This window comes from Mustela lutreola, chromosome 9 (assembly GCF_030435805.1).
Source record: "Mustela lutreola isolate mMusLut2 chromosome 9, mMusLut2.pri, whole genome shotgun sequence".
NCBI lineage: Eukaryota > Metazoa > Chordata > Mammalia > Carnivora > Mustelidae > Mustela > Mustela lutreola.
In genome coordinates, this window is record NC_081298.1 from 38,257,231 (window position 1) to 38,279,206 (window position 21,976).

General features: G+C 43.8%; 1 protein-coding gene across 1 annotated transcript in view; it reads left to right on the forward strand.

The window, feature by feature from the left end:
* SPTLC3 (serine palmitoyltransferase long chain base subunit 3) overlaps positions 1-21,976 on the forward strand; it is a 138,071-nt gene that overhangs the window by 100,127 nt on the left and 15,968 nt on the right. The window lies entirely within an intron of this gene.

Below are 21,976 nucleotides of genomic sequence, written 5' to 3' on the forward strand. Positions count from 1 at the left end.
TTGAGGATAGGTGGACAAAACACGAACAATAACTTTTCTTTTCCATTTCCTTTTTTTTTTTGCATTTGGTCACTACAGCCAAAGTGTGCTACTGTGTTCAACCCAAATGAGCTTAATCTTTTTGAAAAATTGTTTCAGGGAAGCCTTTTGGAACTTGCCTTCTATCTTCTAGATGTAGTTTATAGGACTTCTACTACATGTCACAGTGGGGATACAATGGTGAATAAGGCAGGTCTTGCCACTGCAGAGTGCAATCTCCAGAGTGCATTTATGGAAGTAGCAAAATCTCCCAGCCCCAGGACTGGTGAAGGGACCATAGAATCTATGTGCATTTATGGAAGTAGCAAAAATCTCCCAGCCCCAGGACTGGTGAAGGGACCATAGAATCTATGTGCATTTATGGAAGTAGCAAAATCTCCCAGCCCCAGGACTGGTGAAGGGACCATAGAATCTATGTGCATTTATGGAAGTAGCAAAATCTCCCAGCCCCAGGACTGGTGAAGGGACCATAGAATCTATGTACTCCACCCGAACTCCCAGCTTGTGGGAAGCCCTCCACTGTTTACTGCCATCTTCCAAGCCTACTATTTCAGTATAAGTGTGGGGAGATCCATTTCCCAATTTTATTAAAGCAGCAGTATACTTCACTCACATGCAAATTTTATCCAAAAGTCTACTATCTAAGACAGATTATAACAGGACTGGGCTCTTTGAAGTAGCATGTACACCTACCTCAGTACTGACAGCCCCTGAGGCCCTTCTCCTGAAGCCTAGCGCCCCCCAGGACACCAGTTTGAAAACCGCAGGAAAATGGCTTGCAAAGTGATTTTGTTCCTTCATGTAAAACACAGTAATTAATGGTTTTCCAAAGCCTCTTCCAACCTCGTCTTTGGAGTTTTATTATTCTGTCTCTTGTTGAATAGTTGGTGTGAAAAGGAAATGGAAATCCAATCTAGGGAGGCCACGTGGTGCAATGGTTAGGAGCAGAAACTGAAAGTAAACTGGAATCCTATGGCTCTGTGGCCCCAGGCAAGTGATTTAACTTATCTGTTCAGCTCTGGGCAAGTGACTTCCTTGTGCTTCAATTCATCCAGCTATAAAATGAGGAAAATAATACTGACGAGCTCATGCTTTTGTGAGAATCAAGTAAATTAAGTTATACAAAATACTTAAAATTATGTCTGGAAACAAGTATTTAGTAAGCATCATATAATTGTTTGCTGCCATTATTTGCTACTATTATTGAGATGTTTAGTTCTCAGGGAAGAAGTATTTGGACTACATCTCTGGGATGCTGTAGGAAAGATTCTTATGATGGAAGTCAGGTAAGACTGGGTGTCCTCCAAGGCCCTGGATTAGTCAGGATAAGCAAAGTTGCTACCATAACAAACAAACCCTGAAAATCTCTATGGCTTAACAGAACTGAGTTTTATTTTGCTCACACCAAGTCTAACACAAATTAGATAACTCTCCGCACAGCTGTCCTCCAAAGAAGCACCAATTAAGCCTACTTCTAGCCTCTACGGTCCCCGTGGCAGGGAACAGAGAAACTTCAGACTGGAAGTGACACCACTTGCTTATAGTCCTTTGGTCAAAACCAGGCATATGACCAGACCCCGATTTGTGGGAGGAGCTGGTAACTTAAAGGATGTGGATATGGATAAGCAGAAATCTTTCAACCTGTTAAACCTGAAGCTGGAAATAAAGCTGCATCTGTGCCCACATGAACTGTCTGATTGTATGAAAAAATTAGTCTGGAACCAGTGGCTGCTCACAAAGCCATTATTAATGATCTTATTGAAATTTATTCATTTCTCCTTTTTTAAAATTTTATTTTATTTATTTGAGAAAGAGCATGAGCAGTGGGAGGGGCAGAGGGAGAAGAAGATGACCCCACTGAGCAGGGAGCCCATACCCTGGGATCATGACCCACAGAAGGCAGACACTTAGCCACACAGGGACCCTAAACTTTGTGCATTTCTTTTTTTCTTTTTCTTTTTTCAATGTTGAATTAACTAATATACAGTACATCATTATTTTTTGATGTAGTATTCAAGGATTCATTAATTGATTGATGTAGTATTCAAGGATTCATTAATTGCATGTAACACTCAGTGCTCATCACAACAGGTGCCCTCCTTAATATCCATCACCTGGTACCTCATCCCTCCTCCCCCCTCCCTTCTGTAACCCTCAGTTTGTTTCCCAGAGTCCAGAATCTTTCATGGTTTGTCTCCTTCTCTGATTTCTTCCCCTTCAGTTTTCTCTCCCTTCCCCTATGGTCCTCTGTGCTATTCCTTATGTTCCACATATGAGTGAAGCCATATGATAATTTTCTTTCTCAGCTTGGTTTATTTCAATTAGCCTAATCCCCTCCAGTTCCATCCATGTCGATGAAAATGGTGGGTATTCATCCTTTCTGATGGCAGAGTAATATTCCATTGTATATATGGACCACATCTTCTTTATTTATTTATCTGTTGAAGGGCATCTTGGGTCCTTCCACAGTTTGGCCATTGTGGACATTGCTGCTATGAGCATTGGGGTATCTGTGCCCCTTCTTTTCACTACATCTGTATCTTTGGGGTAAATATCTAGTAGTGTAATTGCTAGGTTGTATGGTAGCTCCATTTTTAACTTCTTGAGGAACCTCCATACTGTTTTTCAGAATGGCTGTACCAGCTTGTATTCCCACTGACAGTGTAAGAAGGTTGCCCTTTCTCCACATCCTTGCCAACATTTCTTGTTTCCTGTCTTGTTAATTTTTGTCATCCTAACTGGTATAAGGTTGTATCTCATTGTACTCCACACTTTTCTTAATGGAAAACGATTATTTAAGATTTAAGTTAAAACACAAGTTAAATGAATTGTCCTACAATGACCAGAATTTTTTTTTGGTCTTATCTTAAAGAAAAATAACCAGGAAAGTTACCTGAGAATTAGCCTATGTCTCAGTAAGGATCACGGGTTTCTTTTTTTTTTTTTTTTTTTTAAGATTTTATTTATTTATTTGACAGACAGAGATCACAAGTAGGCAGAGAGGCAGGCAGAGAGAGAGGGGGGATCAGGGTGGCTGCTGAGCAGAGATCCCAATGTGGGGCTCCATCCCAGGCCCCAGGATCATGACCCAAGCCGAAGGCAGAGGCTTTAACCCACTCAGCCACCCAGGCGCCCCAAGGATCATTGGTTTCTTAAGCCCTTTAGTGTATATGCTGTCAGAAGCAGTTGATTTATGTGGAGTCAACCTGACAATCATTCCCTTCTCTCCTCTGGATTGGTTTCCCACTTCATCACAGACAGAACTCACTTCATTTATCTGATCGCAGCTAAAAATCTGCAGAAAAATGACATTGGAAGAGATGATCATTTATTCTTTGATAGTCATCTATCATCCATTTTTCTTCCTCTGAGGTGGCCGATATCTCCTTTGGTTCTCTCTTTTCACCTAATAATTAAAGAATGACTTGCTTATTATTTTTTGTTTACCTCCCACTTAAAGTTTCTCACTTTCCTCCTCTTGCCATCTTAATAGGGAAAAGAGAGAAAGAAAGAACAGAGAAGGCAATGTATGAAGCCTGTTGCCTTAGAGTCAAGATGGGCGAACCCGGGGGAAAGATAGGACAATTTCTTTTTGAAGGGGCCAACAAAAGAAAGTAGTAGAAGAGAAAATTGACTGAATCATCTGCCAAGTTTCAGATGCTTCTCTCTGACACATCTTTTGAAGAATTCAAAGGCACCAATGAGTGTTCATGCTGGTCTCATTGACGACAATTTCTGCTTTAAATAAAATGAATAGGACAGGTTGAGAACATTGCATTAACTCACCCGTCTCTGCCGAGATATACGGATTCTCGGGGTAAAGTTGTCTGGAGCTCAAAGGGGCACACTGTGTCATTCCGGAGCTGCCTTACAGGATCTGAGAAAGAGAGCACGGCTCCAAGCCTTCATGTTTAGCCCACTCCACTGCAACTGTGATTGCAGCCTTTCAAGGCTTTGTTTCGGGTTGAGTTTGGAGAGCAGTTGGCCAGATCTGTCCCTTGATGAATATCTTCACTTTAATCTGCAATGCAAAGCCATAGGCTTCAAAGAAAGGCAAGCCACAGGAATAAGGTCAGGGTTCCTTTGAAGCCAAGGTTCAAAGATGAAATAGCAGTCTCTGTGAAATGACAACGTTTATGCACAAACAGCCACCTTCCCTCTGCAGCCGGGCTGCTTGTGGAGCTCGGGCACACAGGCTGAGAAGCTGCGGGCCGTGCAGGCATTCATTCCACGTGCACCAGGGCCCTTCTAATCTCCTTCTAATCTTCTAATCAACTTGTCCCATCATGCAGTGCAATGAGCCCAGAGTGGAGATTTGGTTTCTCCATCCTCATGGTCCCTAAGCCAAATCTTAAGGGGCTGTAAGCCCCTTAAGGGCAAGAAATGTGTCTTCTTGAATTAATCTGTTGTGCCTGAGTGTCAAACCCAGTGCTCGGCTTAATAAATACATCACGATTCAACTTCCATCTTGCTGGCCTATTCCGTTTCAGGTCAGAGTTTCTGCTAAACCAGGTCAAGGGAATGCTTATCTCAGAGGAGTGAAGGCCAGAAGTGTGTTCCACACCCATGAGGCAGCTGAAGGGATCACTTAGTACTGGGGACCTTCTGTAACTGACATCACTTTTGAAGAGGTCCAGGAAGACTGCAGCTCTGTCATTTGCTTCGCCTCCACTTGGCACAAACAGAAGACAGGGCTGGGCCCCAAATCATAGCAACCCTCCTAAGGAAAGCACCAGCAACAGGTGTCTTGTTATTATTTACTTAAATCTTGCATGCATGTTTTTCAATGCATCCGTCAATATTCTTTTTGAAATGCCAATTTGACCTTCCTTCCCCACTCTCCCTTTTGTATCTCAGGGAGGATTAAGGGTATGTTCTCTGCAGCCAGGTGGCAAGGGGCCCAGTCCCTAAGTGCCTTCGCTCCATGATGGGCAAACTGCTTACCCTTGCTTAGCCTCCATCTCTTAATTTTAATGGGGGTTGTCCGTAGGAATAAATGACATCATACAGGTAACAGACTTAGTGCGACACTTGATAAATAGGAAATACTCAATAAACCTAACAGTTACCATTATTATTATTTTTAAAAAAGATTTTATTTATTTATTTGACAGACAGAGATCACAAGTAGGCAGAGAGGCAGGCAGAGAGAGGGGGGGAAGCAGGCTCCCTGCTGAGCAGAGAGCCCGATGCGGGACTCAATCCCAGGACCCCGGGATCATGACCTGATCCGAAGGCAGAGGCTTTAACCCACTGAGCCACCCAGGCACCCCATGAAAAAATTTTATTTATTTAGTTGACAGAGAGAGTTCAAATAGGCAGAGCAGCAGGCAGAGGAAGAGGGCGAATCAGGCTCTCCACTGAGCAGGAAGCCAATGCGGGGCTCAATCCCAGGACTCTGGGATCATGACCTGAGCCAAAGGCAACCGCTTAACGGACTGAGCCACCCAGGTGCCCCCATTATTACTATTATTTTAAATCATCTGCTTTCTGCCCTTCTCCAGATTGTCAAGTTTTTACTCACTGGAGAGCTCTGCCTTTCTCTCAGACCTGTACCTGCTCCACCAGCAAATCCCACAACACGTCCTTTGCTTTAGGTCCAGAATCTGGTCTCTTCTTGCGAGCCTCAGCTCTCCCTGGGTCAGCTCCACGCATGTTACCGGAGTGGCCTCCGGGATAGCCTCTCCACTTCCACTCTTTTCTTTTATAGGACTTGTTTTCCATACAGAAGCCAAAGTAATTTTTTTTTTTTTAAAGTGTAACTCGGAATACCCCCCTCGCAGAACGTTTCACCACTTCCCATCCTGCTGAGTGTGAAGCCCAGACCATGGCCTTCAGGTCTTCTCATGATAAGGTCTTCTGTTTTCCCACCATCTTTCCCTCGCTTCATCTACTCCAAGAAGCTGGCTTCCTTGCTCTTCCTAGAATGCAGGGAACGATGCCTGCAGAGGCACTGTGCCCTTGCCGGCCTCTCCAGCTCAGCATTGCTGACCAGTATCTGTGTGGCCCCTCCCGCGCGTCCCTAGCGTCTTTACCTAACATTAGCCTGTTAGGGGAGTGGCCCTATATTAAACCACGCTCCCTCCTTGTCCCTCTCGTTCTCCTTACCTCGCTCTTGTCTTCATGGCATTTGTCTTCATGGCACCTGACAAATGCGGTAGATATCGCCTTGCTTTTTGTTTTCCTTCCTTAGAACGGTAAACTCCAGGTGAACAAACACTTTGTCTTGTTTTATTCATTACACTGAGAACAGTGCCAGGCAGTTACAGGTGCTCAGCAAATGCTTGTGGAAAGACAGAATCTTCTCTTTCCCTCTTTGCTCCACAAAGAAATGACCCTTGTCCGTCACTGCCCTGTGCTTGATTCTCTCCATTCCCACCTGCTGCAGGCACAGCCCCTTTTCTCAGTGATGAACTGTTCTCTTCCTGCATCCTTTTTAGCTTTCCCTTACCCCTTCATCCTCTTCAACCAGCCAACGAACGAGTTGCGTCTCTTCCGTGGCTGCAGATTTTCCTGAAACGGTGGCGTTTGCTGCCTGTCTTCTTGTCCTAGATTTGACTGACCTCTCCACCTCTTCCTCTCTTTGAAGTCTTCTCTTAATTATGGAGATGCTCTTCTTTTCTGGTTCTTTTCTGTCTGTTCTTACTCCCCATTTCTGTGAGGTCTGCATGCCTGCCTGCACTTACCAAAATTCGATCTTCGGTTCCTTTTCAAATTCCCTCTGTACAGGCACACCGCCCCCCGCCCCCCGCCGACGACACACACACACATATACACCCCTTATCCTTTCCCTTATGTAGAGACATGATTCTCAGATTTGAGCCTGTATCAGAATCACCTGGGGGGATGGTGAAACAGGCTGCTGACAGCTCTGGGCTAAGAAATGCTTGTTGCACATCTCATAAGCTCCCAGGTGATGCTGAAGCTGCTGCCCCAGGGACCAGACTGAGAATCACAGGTGTGTGATGATCTGTAGTCACTTCAGTTTCCTCCCTCCCATCAGGTTTTCCCATCACTCCGTGAGACATGAAGTGATGACTGGGGACACGTGAGCAACTTTTTCAGACATTGGTGGCACTAAAATTAGCATATAAATGTAAGAGCAAAACTAGACACAGACATAGGGCAAGAATCCCAAGAAAGAGGTTGACTGTGGCCAAGCTCAATGCTGAGATGGCCAGTATTAAGTTTTCAGAGGTTCTGCTCCATCCTTTGGAGGAAAAGATGGCCCAGAACAGATATGTTATCAGTACCTGTATTATACTCAGTGCATAATTGGGACTTAGAATGTTTCTTTTTAATTCAATTTGGAAAATGTATATCAGAGACCTACTAGGTGTCAGACACTGTGCTTACCACTGGTGATGGGAACATGATGGGTCTCTATATTCATTAGAAATTCACAGCCCACAGGTGCCTGATAGCCAAATGTTCCATACCCTCACAAAGTACCTGTGTTCACAACAGCCTCTCCCTTCAACCTGCCCTTCTATATAACCTTTTTGAAGTACAGAGAGTCATTAGGAGTTCATTATCACAGAACTGATTATATTATTTGATTTGAAAGGAGACATCATACCCAGGGACTGCCATTTCTCTAGTAACCTGTGTCTCTTGGGATGGACAGGGTATAATAAATACTTCAGTTTTTCAGAGCATCTGTAATAGGTGAACTCCATTCAGTGAGAAAGGAGATCCCCAATGGGCAACTGCTAAGTTTAAATTAAATTATGAAGAAGGAAGTTGAGTAAGTTAAAATAAACTACAACCAAGTCTTTCATATCCATAACTTGGGAAGAATGGCTTTTCCGTTTACTGTGTGGGGTCTGCGTGACTTTGCACTGTAATTATCAGCCTCCTATTGGCTACTCATTTTCCTGCTGTGATTGTTACAATTTTGTTGATATGGTGTAGAAATGACACTGGCACTTTTCTTAGAAAAGATGGTCTGCTCAATCCAATACACCTTTTGAATATCAGATGCTAAGATTTTATAATACTTTCAATTTCCCATGAGGATGAAACAGCAACTATACACTTTACCAAGCACTTGCCTCCTTGGGCGCCTGGGTGGCTCAGTCTTTAAGCATCTACCTTTGGCTCAGATCATGATACCAGGGTCCTGGGATTGAGCTCCGAATTGAGCTCCCTGCTCCGTGGGGAGCCGCCTTCTCCCTCTCCCACTCCCTCTACTTGTGTTTCCTCTCTCCCTGTCTTTCTCTCTCTCTCTGTCAAATGAATAAATAAAAAATCTTGGGGGAAAAAAAAAACACTTACCTCTTTGCCAACATGCAATCTACAGACCCCTTTATTTGAATATCTAAGCTTAATCTGGACATGTAATTTTTTAAAGATTTTATTTCTTTAGTCATAAGAGATGGAGAAAGAAAGAGACAGAGGGAGAAGCAGGCTCCCCAAGAAGCAAGGAGCCCGATGTGGGACTTGATCCCAGGACCCTGGGATAATGATCTGAGCTGAAGGCAGATGTTTAACCATCTGAGCCACCCAGGTACCCTGGACGTATGATATTTTTAATTTTTTTGTGTAACATCAGTTTTTTTAGAAATGAAATTTTATCAGAGACAGGAATAGCTTTGGAAAAAATCTGACTATAATTAATAGGTCAGTACTTACATTTGAATGACTCCACTGGCTAACTCATTTCTTATTTTACCAAAATGGCTTTATTAAAAAAATCATCATATCTGTGATTTAACCATCCTTCTCCCTTTTGTCACTTCCATGCTAGGCTGGTGGGATGATCACCAACTTTCTTAATTAAAAAAAAAAAAAAGCCTCTTTTTTGCTATCATATGCATGGAAATATTTGATGTTTATAATTGAGTGGCCAGAAGTATCCCTAGAAATGAAAACAGTAGTGAGAATGTACTTGCAAGAGAAGATGTATACAGAATTGCAATTCCTAATGTATAATACTCAATTTAAGTATCCTAAACCTTCATCACTGCTAATAAAGTCTCCCAGTCTTATGCAATGAAGTTAAGAAAAATGAAATCCTCTATTTTTATTCAAAGTCACATTTGTCCCTCTTCACCCTTTAACAGGGAGTTTATGAGTAGTAGTGGGGGATGTGTCTGGATATTATGGCCATAGAGGAAAAACTAAAGGTAAAATTAAAATGAAATGATGGGGACACCTGGGTGGCTCAGTTGGTTAAGCTGCTGCCTTCAGCTCAGGTCATGATCCCAGGGTCCTGGGATCGAGTCCCGCATCGGGATTCTTCCTCAACAGGGTGCCTGCTTCTCTCTCTGCCTCTGTCTACCACTGTACCTGCTTGTGCGCTCTCTCTCTCTCTCTCTGACAAATAAATAAAAGTCTTTTAAAAAAATAAGATGAAATAATGAATTGTGTTTTTCCTGGAAATAAAGCAATTCACTACAAAGGGTCCTCAAAGCTGGACAATTTGACAGGATGAAACAATAGGGTGTTTTATCTTATTAATTTAATGTTTTCTGAAGGTTGTGGGCAGAGATTATTGCTACCAAAGGACAAAACAAATAAGCACAGTATTACTAGGATCCTTCCTCAGTCATTTTAGATATTACCCATCAAACTTAGATATTATCCAAATAATTGCCTCAACTCTCCACTTTCAAGATGAAGAAAAAGCTTAACAAGCCTAAGAGAGCCTGGAAACTTTGGTTTTGGTGAACTTGAGCACGAAAGCTTAGGGCGGATGGGGAAACTGAGTATGCAAATGGAAGCTAAGTACCCTCAGCCATTGTGCCAGTACAAGGAATTCTTCCTCAGCCTGGCTTCCTTTGCCTGCTGGCAAATCAAAACTGATGGGCCAGGATCTGAGGAGGAAGTATTAAATAGACACACTCCCCAACAGAGGGCCTGCTCGCACTAAATCTTTCTGAGATTTTATTTCCTGCTTGACTTGGGAAATACTCAAAACATTCCATCTGGAAAGACGTCCTTCCTTACCTGGGCCCCAGAACTCTGTTTACACATCCCGTGCTGCCTTTGGCAGAGCTGGGGAATGAAGGCTCTCGGGGAATGGGATCCCTCTCCTCTATGCCTCTGAGAGGCTCTCCATCCCTGAAGTGAGGAAGTGATTTCTTTTAAATCAAAATTTGCTTATATTATGGTGTCACTATTTCACGGCAACATCGCCTATCCTAAAATTAAAACTGAGTGTTCTGTCCCATCGTTGGAAAATCCCTGATTCTATTCACTGAGAATATCTGAGGGGCTGAAGATGACTGGTTTCTGTGCAAAACGGAACAATTAATGGAAGGGGGCATGTATTGTTCATTGAACAAGTTAAGATCATGTTTAAAATCACCAGATAATTCAAAAATTGGCACTGATAAAATTTTAAAATGTGATCAAGTTTAAAATCATCAGATAATTCAAAAATTGGCACTGATAAAATTTTTCTTAGCCTCATCAACAAGGAAAGAATCTATCTTCAAATTGAAAGAAAACAATTAGAACTTTCTCTGGTTCCCCAGAAGCTTGCATCCTTTCCCTGTTTTGATCCCTTGACCCCCACATAAGACCTTCCTTGCTCCTGACCCCAGACAGACACAAATACCCTTTTACTTTCTGCCACCCACTCATCTCTCAGAACTGGTTCAGAACCAAACTCAGGGCCCAGATGAACTTTGGACTCAGAACATCTTAGAATGGGAATTCATGCGGGAATGACCCTTCTAACTCCTGCCACCAACACTAACCCCCTTTCTAAAATATCACCCATTTCTTTGTGGGTAACTCTCTCTACTCCCCTGTTCCGCACCATTTTTCTTCACAGTACTCACCACCACCTGGAATTATATACTTGCTTCCTTGGTTATTGTCTGTCTCCCTCAGTAGAATACAAATACCGTGAGGATACGACCCTGTCCCCAACCCCAAGCAATATATGTTGATGGGATGTATGACCCCGTTCAACGGGAGCTTTGGCCATATCCCATCAACTGTTCACCAGGCATTGGTCCCTCCCTTATGGATGCTCAGGATATCTCCTCCATCTGGAAGGCCTTCATCTCTTCCCACAACCCATTTATACCTATTTTTCTTAAGATTGTATTTATTTATTTGAGGGAGAAAGAGAGCAAACATGAGTGGGGAGAGGGGCAGAAGGAGGGGAAGATGGAGAAAGGGAGAGAGTGCCAAGCAGACTCCCTGCTAAGCATGGAGCCCGATGTGAGGCTTGGTCCCAAGACTCTGAGATCATAACCTAAACCGAAATCAGATGCTTTAACTGACTGAGCTACCCAGGTGCCCTGCATTTATACCTATTCTCTATCTCCTAATCCCCATTTAGCCTTCGAAGCCCCATCTCAATGACTGCATTCAGAAAATACTGCCTCCCTCCTCCATCTCCTTCAATTTATCCCTCCTATGTTAGCCACAGGCCCCCAACCCAGCCTTCCGAATAGATAGCGTTTGGTTAATTAATTGTGTCTTAAGCATCAACTATGTAAATGAATGCTCACTGACCAGATTTGGGGCCAAATAGATTTCCTGGACAAGGCTTAGAACCTAATCACTACCTATAAACAATTATGGTTTCTTTAGAAATTACCTAGAGAATTATTTTGGTTCAAACACTGGAGTTAGAATCACTTCCTTTGATTGATACCTGTACAGTCCAAAATCTAGGGTCCCTTTCCTATTCTTTTGATAAATGAGTGGTTTTATATTATCACATATACTAAGGCTCTGTCTAGACACCATCTAATACAGAGGTGAGTAAGCTGGGTAATTCAAGCCAATGCTACCCAAATAGCAGGAACACAAATGGAGTTTTTCCTTTAATTATCTAAGCAGTTAGCTGAATCCCTTACTTAACGTTTCCCATGGAGACATCCAAAGCCCAAAAGTGCATGTGACTTTTTTATACACAGTAATCAGCAAGGACTGGCCACCAGCTAATCCTCTGTCCGAGGCAAAGTATGTATCTAAAATAGAGGAGAATAGGTTGATTCTGAGGCATCCACAATGGTATTTCCCACTAAATACACTGGAGGGGGGGCCTTCTTCTCTCCCCTACTCTATCTTAATGATGATTTGCACTTAGGATCTTTTTCAATCAAGAAACTTCAGGTTTTCATGACATTACTTGGTGACTAGTAATGAGAGGTTGAGAAACTAAAATTCTCACACAAAAATTACAGTTTCCCTTTATACCATTTAGCCAATGAAACATAGAAAGGCATTAGGGTTTTAAACCCTTGAAAGTTTTCATGATATACACAGTCTTATAAGGCTGGTATTAGTTAAGGTTATAAGTTGCTGTAGCAGACAATATATTATTAGTGACTTAACATAATAAAAAAAAATACTTTTTGGTCATACAAAGTCCAGAATGGTTGCTCTTTTTGCATAGGCAGTTCTCTTCCAGGAATCCAACCTCCTTCCAACTTGTAGCTTCAACTTCCAAGCTTCAATATATAGCTTCCAAGCTTGCCACTGAAGGAAGGAGGAACAGAGGGGATGAAATAGGCAATCTTTTCACGGGCTGGAACTGGAAAGGTACATTTCATTTCTGCCCACATTCTATTGACCATAACTCAGCCCCATGACCTTACCTGACCACAGAGGAGCCAGGGAAATGAAGTAACTGTCTGCCTAGAAGGAAATGGGTTCAGTGAGTAGCTAGCCAGGCTTTGCCACAGTCTTTAACCTCAGTCCGGGACATTCTTTCCTAGACTTTTGATGGATGTATACTGTAGGAAGACACTGTATATTTTAGACAGTTTCCCAATTTTGCCCTGTTGACTGATTAAATCTCTTGACCTGAGACAGAATAAAAGTAGCTAAGAGAAAACGAAAAACAAAATCCAAAGGACTGAAGATAAATCTCTCTTCCTTTTGTAGGGACTCTCGGGGGTCCTACTCTGGATTTTACTACAACCATTTCTGCTTCTTTTGCACAGAACCTAGTCCTAGGCCACGGCAGGTATTAAGATCATTATCATTGCTTTGTTGCTAAATTCCCCAACACCGTGCACTCTTTGAAGGCAGAAAAATGGACCCTGGGCATGATGCTTCTCCAGAAGACATTAAAATGACATGAAATTAGGACAGCTCTAGAAGTCAGGCCAGATCAGGGAAGCACGTATATTTTGGAAATAGTAGTGTACTCTCAGACAAGTCAGACTTTTTTTCTGGAAGGGGGAACATGATGGGACAGAACATAGAACATTGCAATTTAAAACGTGCAATTTATAAACAAGCACATTTAGGCTAGTTATCTGAAATGGAGGGGCTGGTTTTGAATCAACCCAAACCTCACATTCAGCCACCCTTGGGTTCTTTGGGGACCGTGGACTTAAAGGAGGCTAAGAGACTTGAACAAGGATTGAACCTCTGACGTTTATCACACCAGCACCCAGCAGGTGATTAGTCAAGGTGACTCATCACTCTGCACCAGAGAGAGAACTAAAACGAGAGTTTGTGCCAAGATCAAGATCACATGAAGCTATGACCCTGCCCCACATTGCTTGAAGCATTTCATCGACTTTGAGAAGCACTGTTTGTTTCCGTTATGCCTAAATGGGCAAGCTCTCTCCAGATCGTTCCTGCTGTATTTGAGATTTGCCAAACAGATTTTTTGAAGGCTTAATCTGTTTTTTTATTCAGTTATTAAGAGAAAGAGCGGAATACAATGGCAAGGTGTTTCAAGGAACTTCCATCAACTTATGAATCTCCATCATTTTCCTTTTTTTTTTTTAACCCTCGGGAGAGAAAATCTAAGGGTAAAAGAAAAAAAAAAGAGTGAGACTTAAAATATAATTCATTCAAACTGGAAAATACAAGCATGCCTCATCTTTAAATCATTTTGTATGGATTATTTCATTCATCCCAGTCATTTGTGAACTTTTATCATGAGATTGGCAGGTGAGGTGTTGACCCCGCTTCTAACCCGACGTGGACTTGGAGAAAGTGGCACCAGTGCCTTCCAGCTGTGACCTTGGACCTTTGCTCTGGGTCCTGGAACAGGGCACGCATATTTTTACACTTGAGTTTGATAGGTTTAAAAATAGCAGTGAGTAACTGGGAAGATTTAGGGCCTGAGGTGGGGGAGGGGATGAGGGAGGAATACGCAGGGTGACAGCAATTTGCTCTCCAGTCGAATTTTCTCACTTTCTTACTGTTTGTATTAGACATGAGATACAGTCACAAACTTCCCTCAGAAGCTGTTGCCTTTTTTCAGTGCTTGTGGGAGCTATAGATACCTTAATCCATCCGCATCACTGAGCTTTTCTAGAGCTGTCCTTGTTCATCATCTACTCTTCCCCCGGGGAATTCTGTGTCCTCTGCAAAGGGAGGAAAAAAGCAGTGAACACCCAAAAAACCCTGGTTGGGGCAAAGAAACTCAATAATAGATATGTGATTTTAAAAGTTCTCATGTTTCTTAGCACCTACCTCGGCAGAGAGCAGATCCAAGATCAGCTTCCTACAGTTTCTTTTCTGTTCCGTTCTGCCCCTTGGAAGTACCTTAGAGAGTACGAGCGGGGTCCACAGAGCACCCCACCTGAATCGGGCCCTGTGAGGGCCCAGGCACTGTTGAGGGAGGCATTCGCTGCTTCTTCCTGAAGATCTGTGCTTGGCTACCCGCTGGGGACCAGACAGAGGCAGAGAAAGACGCTCGGGGCTTTGTGGTCTTTCCAAAGGTTTCAGGCCACTGGCATTTCGGCAACAGCTAATACAAAACAGATGGCCGGGCACTACGCTCCGCTGGCTTTCAACTGAGGGACTACCTCCGTAGTGATTAATCACCTATGCTGGGGGGTGGGGGTGGAAAGTCCTACCTGGCTCTTTTTTTGTATGTGTGGACCGCAGGCAGGGCTGAGCCAGCCGAGTGACAGACATTGCTTCTCTGCCCTGTTGCCATTTCTGTGCACATAGGATGGCTTGGGTTTATCCCATAAACACAGAAGGAGCCGGCAAACTGAACCCCTGCGAGGAGGGGAAGCTGGTCTGGTTGTGCAGAACTGGCTCGCCAGATGTTCCGTCCCTTCATTTGTTTCGCCGTGAGGGTTAGGCAAAGGTGGAGGTTTAGGGCAGCTCCGTAAATTCTGCACTTGCTTTAAGGCCTTACAAAATTTCCTTAGCAGGAGGGTAAAGAGGATCTGTTTGTCTTTTAGATGGCACTGGGGCAAAAGGTTAGTGTGGCCACTTCCGTCCACCGCCCTGCAAACAAGATATCCTTTTACACCATGAGTCCCTCCAGAAGCTTCCTCTTGGCTTTTGTCCTCTGTGTCGAGGGACGCAGAGATGGGCGAGTCCGTAATGGAACACATGTGGAACTCATGTTGGCTCAGTACAGCTAGAGAAGGAAAGAACGCGGTTCCAGCTGTAGCGTCACAGAGGGTGAAGGGAAGCCACTGTTTCATACTGACCTGTGTTTTTCCCATCACTGGTTCATGTTCAGCTAAGCAGCAAAAACCCCAAATGCCATGGGTGCCTTGCCCCAGCCCCATTCTTTTCTGGACAAGTTGTGGAGAAAACCAGCTACACGAGGCCGCAGCTGGGGAGGATTAAGCAGGTGGATTTGTGCCTGGAGAAGCCCGGCGTGTGCTCTGGGCTAGAGAGAACGAATGTATTGGTTTTCTATTTCTGCATAACAAATTACCACAAATTAAGCAGCTTAAAACAACATCATTTATTATCTCATGCTCTCCTTGGGTCGGGAGTCTGGGCATAGTCTGTTCTGAGCTCAAGGCCAAATCAAGGTATCTATGGCTGGCTTCTCTTCTGGAGCTCAGGCTCTTCTCCCAAGCTCACGTGTTAGTGGCAGAATCCAGTTTTGGGGGTGCAAGGGTAAGGTCCCCATTTCCTTGCCAGCTGCGTGCTGGCCCCTCTCTGCTCCTAGAGACTGCTGGAACTTCTTACCATCCAGCCCCTCCCTCTGCCTCAAAGCCAGCAATGGGGAATCTCCTTCTTGAATCTTTGGGAATCTCCCCCCTCTCTTCCTGAATCTCTTTCTTCAGGGAGAGCCCAGTCCCTTCTAAGGGCTCACCTGATCAGGCCTCAGGTATAGGTTAATGTCCCTAAAATTTATTTTACTCTTCTAAAATAGGAGGACTGTATATAGTCTGATTCTTCAACTTGAATACTGAAACTGAAAATTGTCCCAGTGAACATTTGATTCTGGTGGGTAAGAAGCGATTGGAGGACATGTCCTAGACACTGAAAAAAATCCCACAAAAGAAAAAACAAAAAAACAGAAAAACAAAAACCTGAGAAGGGACCAGGAACAGCCAGATTGGGTGCAGGTGCCACAGATAACCTCCTAACCTCCACTGAGCTCAGGGACACAGCCCTATAGGGCAAATCCAAGTCAGTCGGTCTGGTCTTTGGTTCAAATGAATAGTTTTCAATATTTTTGAACTACAGAATTTTTTTTCAAATGAAATGTATATGAGCATCCATATTATCAGATATAAATAGTTTTTAAATTTTACAGTACTCATAGGGACTTATTGTGTGCAGACACTCTTCCAAGTGCTTAACATTTAATGTGCAGAATGGAATGGAATGGATATTATTATTATTACATTGTCATTAGTCCCGTTTTATAGGTGACGAGCCTGAGTTACAGAAAGATGAAGTACCTTGCCCCAGACGGTAAAGCTGACATGGGACCCAGGAAACGGGGCTCATACTTTTTGAGTTCTTGTCCTTGATGCTATTGTTGTAGTGGGGGCAGGGCAGTCTGATCAGCCTTCTGCTGAGGGTTCCCTCAATGTCCCCCCATGCCGCCTCTCTGCGGCTTCACCCGTGCACTCCCAGTGGACACTTTCAAAGCCAGAGGGTGGAATCATGTAGGCAGCTGCCTCGATGGGACTTCCTGGTGGCCACGTTGACTTGCATGGGCTCACAGAGACCTTTCAGGGGACCCCATGAACCCAGTCGCTTAGCCCAGGACCTGTCCTTTGCTGCCTCCTTTGCCTTCCTGCCACAGATCCCAATAAGCTGAGGACGTGCACCCCTTCACCTGCTTCAGAGTTTGCTGCCACTCTGGCCTCCTACTTGTCTTGCCAACTCCATTTTTTCCCTCATCGTCAACCATGTGCTATACACCATGTGCTTCCTCTTCCTAAACCCCCTCAGAACATGGCATGTCTTGCTCATGATGCTGCCATGGCTCCCTACTACCCACCAAAACCTACCAAATCCTGGGGTGCCCTTCAGAACTCTCTGTGGTCTGACTCCACTGATCTTTCTCATGACTGTGATGCAAATGTTATGGCAAGTGAGTTACCCATTTCCAGGTGCCTCCCCACCTCCAAACTTAGATACACACAATGTTCACTTACCACCTCTAGCTCTTTGCTCCAAAATTCCAAAGCATTTCTTCCATGGTGCATTCCAGTAGGTGAGGCAGTTACTGCTATCCTCCCTATTTAACAGATCAGTAAATGAAGGCTCAGAGTTGATGAGTCACTTGCTCATCTTCATTTAAAAAAGAAAAAGGGGGGCACCTGGGTGGCTCAGTGGGTTAAGCCGCTGCCTTCGGCTCAGGTCATGATCTCAGGGTCCTGGGATCGAGTCCCGCATCGGGCTCTCTGCTCAGCAGGGAGCCTGCTTCGCTCTCTCTCTCTTTCTCTGGCTGCCTCTCTGTCTACTTGTGATTTCTCTCTGTCAAATTAATAAATAAAATCTTTAAAAAAAATTAAAAAATAAAAAAAAATTTAAAAATAAATAAATAAGAAAAAAGAAAAAGGGAAGGGCAGGTGGAATCTTACATACAGATCTGTAGATGGAGTACAAAATATTGCGAAACGAAATTGCTTTCTGGTGTCTTCGGTTGGGATCAGCCCTAATATCTTTGTAGAATCAACACCCACAATAGCAGTCATGACTTCAAGCAATGATTCTCAACTGGAGGCGACACAGTTACCCCAGGAGTCTTTCTGGAGCAGAATCCCGGGGGTGGGGGGTGGGGGACAGGGGGACTTTCTTGTATGTATTCTAGAAAAAGATAGATTCCCAAGAGACTCTGGTGTGTTCCTGTGCTTAAGAATCACTAATTTACAAAGTTCCCAGATGGCCCCTAGCCTTCCAAATTACCCCATTAAATGTGCAAACTTCCACAATTTGTGACTTGCGAAGACACTGCTCTCTGTTGAAATGCAAATTACCATTAAATCTTGTCATTCGTTCTGTAAATATTCAGGAAGCCCTACTGTGTGAAAAGCCTGCCAACTCTGTCTCCACCTTTCTTAAGTCTCTTCTGCTCAGTTGTATATTGTCTGCTATCTGCCCTGTCTTCCATGCAAACATTTCCTTGCAAACCGTCTCAGAATGTTCACATCTTCTACTTCACCTTCCCAGCTGGTCTGGCTCCTGAACATAGTGAGTGCTTTTCGTTTGCAAAACTTGTGAATCCATGAATCATGGAATTCACACCTCATCAGAAATAAGTTTACCAGCTTCTCTCCAAAGAGCAGACTTTGATTAGCCCAGGAGGTACGGCCCGTTTCCAGGTCAGCTGGGTAACGCATTAATGATCTCCCAGCCTCAGTTTCGGTATCTGTGAAGAGGGCCCCCAAACACGGTTTCTGGTGCATAATAATAGATACGCAAGACCTATCCATTCTCTTCTCGTGGGTGAAACTCCTGATGGTGTGTGTGAGTCACGGGTAGGGAGGTGGAGGCAGGGTGCAAACAGCTGTCCACCCTGGATGTCCGGCCTCCCTGCTCCTATGTGCATTCCCCGGGGGTGTGACTAAGTGGCCTGAAGAGTCCCAGGAACATGTGTATGTGACTATAAAACATGCTGTAACCTTGGAATCCAGACATCAAAAGGGAGAGCTTCAGTGCCTGATAAAAATGTGTGTTCCTCTCAGCAAACCACTCCAAACAGTTTTCTCCATCCCACTGGGAAGCTTGTCACTGCTAATGTGATTCTTATGATTCTTCCTGCCCTGTAGCTTCTTGATCTTAGCTGAGATCACTTTGCTCCTAAGCGTGTTGCAAACAAAATGTCCTGTCTGAGCTCCAGAGCTTAAAATAACAGACCGCTGGGTTCCTGCTGTCACACTGACACTTTACTCCAAGGTCCGTCCTGTCCACTCCCCACCCCCCATCTCACCACAGAGACCATGCCCCGCCATGCCAGGGGGAGGAGCCTTGAGTGAATGGACAAAGAAGAGGCAAGAGGCAAGGAGATGAGGCATTCTTAAATCATTTAGGTATTCTTTAATATCAATGTGATTTTTTAGAAAGATCGACTTCTTAAATTTTAAGAGATGTTTTATGGGAAGGCTCTTCCCATCTCTAAAAAAAAAAAAAAAAAGACAACGTTTTCCAAGCAAGGCTGCCTAAGAGCCTCTTCGAGGTTGTCCAGTCTGAATTCCGACTGTCATGGCGGCGTGCTAAACAATTTAGGGAAAGATAGCGGCATGTATTTCTTTATGTGCACTTTTAAGCCTGGAAAATAATAAAATTAGTCCCTCTGTGGCATCTGGGCACATTCATGTTTCCTCTATTAACAAGTGAGCTTGCAAACCTGCAGAAAATAGAGAGCGGCACCCGGGTTGGCTCACAAGCTCATGAAATCCGCCTCTCCCACTTAGTCCTTCAGAGGGAAATGCCTCTCTGTTTTTTTGCATGCCGACGGTTTAGCAGACAACAAATTTTCCTTCTTCAGCTTTTGACAGGTCATTCCGGGAGTCTCCACTGTCTGCAATGCCTTCTGGCCCTCTGGAGGTTGAGTTCTCCCAAGCATATTTTTGGAAACGCCACAGACGATTGTTTTTATTAGGGGACTGCAAAGCTTTGTAGTGGGATGCTTTGTGTTTTATTTGTTTTCCTTCCCCTGCCCCAGCTGTTTTTGTTTTAACAGCATTGGAGAGAAGGTTAAAGTATTTGTGGCCTCCGGTAACCTAGACCATCTCTCAAGTTGGCAGAGCTAGAAATCTGAATGGGTAGAACAGCAACGTACAGGTCAGCTGGATTTTTATCCAGCTTCCTGGATGGCAGAGGGGGGCGGTGGGGGTGTTGATAGTTGGGGTGATCTCGAGTCAGAGCAGATAGCTGTCAGGGGAGTAGGTCAGCCCCACAAAACATACTCTTCACGCATCCAAGCACTGGTTAACTGCTGGGAGGTAATCGTGCCAAAGAAGAGGCCAGGACATATGCCTATCTTCTATTTTCCACTACCAAGGACACAGCCAGGACACAGTCAGGCACTTATTGCCAACAGGCATGGTTGTGGGCTTCGACTGGCAATGGAGGCCGTTTCTGAGACATCCGAGTCTCCATGGCTATGCCTCCTGGAAACCAAAATTCATGCCTTGTCCCATCCTGATTTATATTGATTTAATACTCATTCAGTTGATCTGGAGTGCGACCGGGGCTTTGCCAGGCTCTCCAGATGATTCTGAGGTGCTATTAAGGTTGCTAGGAACTACTGCCCTATGGAAAAAAGGGTAATTAGACTTCCAAATACCTACTGTGTGCCAGGCACAGTATGAAGCATGTTTCTGCATTAACCCCTCTATTTCCACCAACCTTTCGGGCGTTGAGCTTATTTATCTGTATTTTACAGGTAAACCTGAGGTATCAAACAATATATTGTCCAGAGGGAGTTCGGTGTTTTTTTGTTTTGTTTTGTTTTGTTTTTTTAGTCCATTTAACTCTAAAGACTCTTCCTTTTACAGAGAACCCACAATATAGCAAAATAAACAGTCCTATAAACTCTCTGGAACCCTACATAAGGGATCAGCTCATTTACTTAATTATCTGAACAGAGACCGCCCTGTCTTTTACATGATGTGTGAAAGAAGAACCAGAAAGGGTTGAATTAGAGTCTCTAATTGAGCAATGCCTGGTATCCATGCCACCCTTACTTGGCCATCCCTGTGCAAAAAGACAAGTGCTAAAAATTTCCTCCTACACTTACAAAGCACTCTTCAAGCAAGGATCTCAAAGCACACCACAATTAATAAAATCACCCATATCCTGTCTAGATGAGTAGCATGTTATTTGCATAAATTCCTCTCTTCCCCTAGGCCCTACAGGAGTAGAATGTTTCCAATTTTAAAGAGTGAGCAATAGAGTAATTGAAAGGAGCTGTATCTTGGCCGATGCAAAGGACCTCAAAGGCGTTAATAGTGATCTATATAAGAAAACATGGTGACCACGAAGTGTATCATAATGGCTTGTCAGCCATGTTGTGCTAAATGGCTAAATGATTCAAAGATAGAAAAGACAGGGCAATTCTTTAGAGTCAGCTACCCTTGGGATCCATATTCTGATCTATTTGGTCAACTCTCCAAAGAATCTACAAGCAGTAAAGTAATGGCATTAGCTGATGATCCAGTTACTTGGGTTAATCAAGGCAAAGGGGACAGACGGGGCCAATTAAGTAGCTGGGCAGCCCAATGATAGATGAGTCATTATGGGCAAGCGCATAGATAATGCCACTGGGAAAACAATTTAAGTCATTCATGCAGTTCCGGGCCAGGAAATCCTTCTAGTCTTTGAGGGGGAGCATTTAGGAATCATCAGACCAAGCCTGATGAAGTCATCTATTCATTGTGCAGCTAACGATCAACAAAAGAACTAAATGTACAAGGCGACAGGACATATGGAATACATTTTGGTGGCTGGGATGTAGATCTGTGACTTCATTTGAATCACCTTTAAAACAAGTCTTACTCCAGCCCTCTTCTTCTTTTCCTTCTTCTTCCACAATCTCCCCCTACTCCTTATACTCCCCTAAATGCCTAGTTTCGGGGTATAGATGAAATTTTCTTTATTTCGGGGTATAGATGAAATTTTTTCTTTTTAAGTAAAAACAAATATTCTCCTCCTTGTCTCTAGTTCTGGCCTTCAAAGAGGTGCTTTCTGTACATATACAAGTTTCCAAGGATCACTTCGGCATGTTACAAAGCAATTCATTTTTAAGCCCCCAGGAGGTTTTTCTATGCAGCAACATTTATAT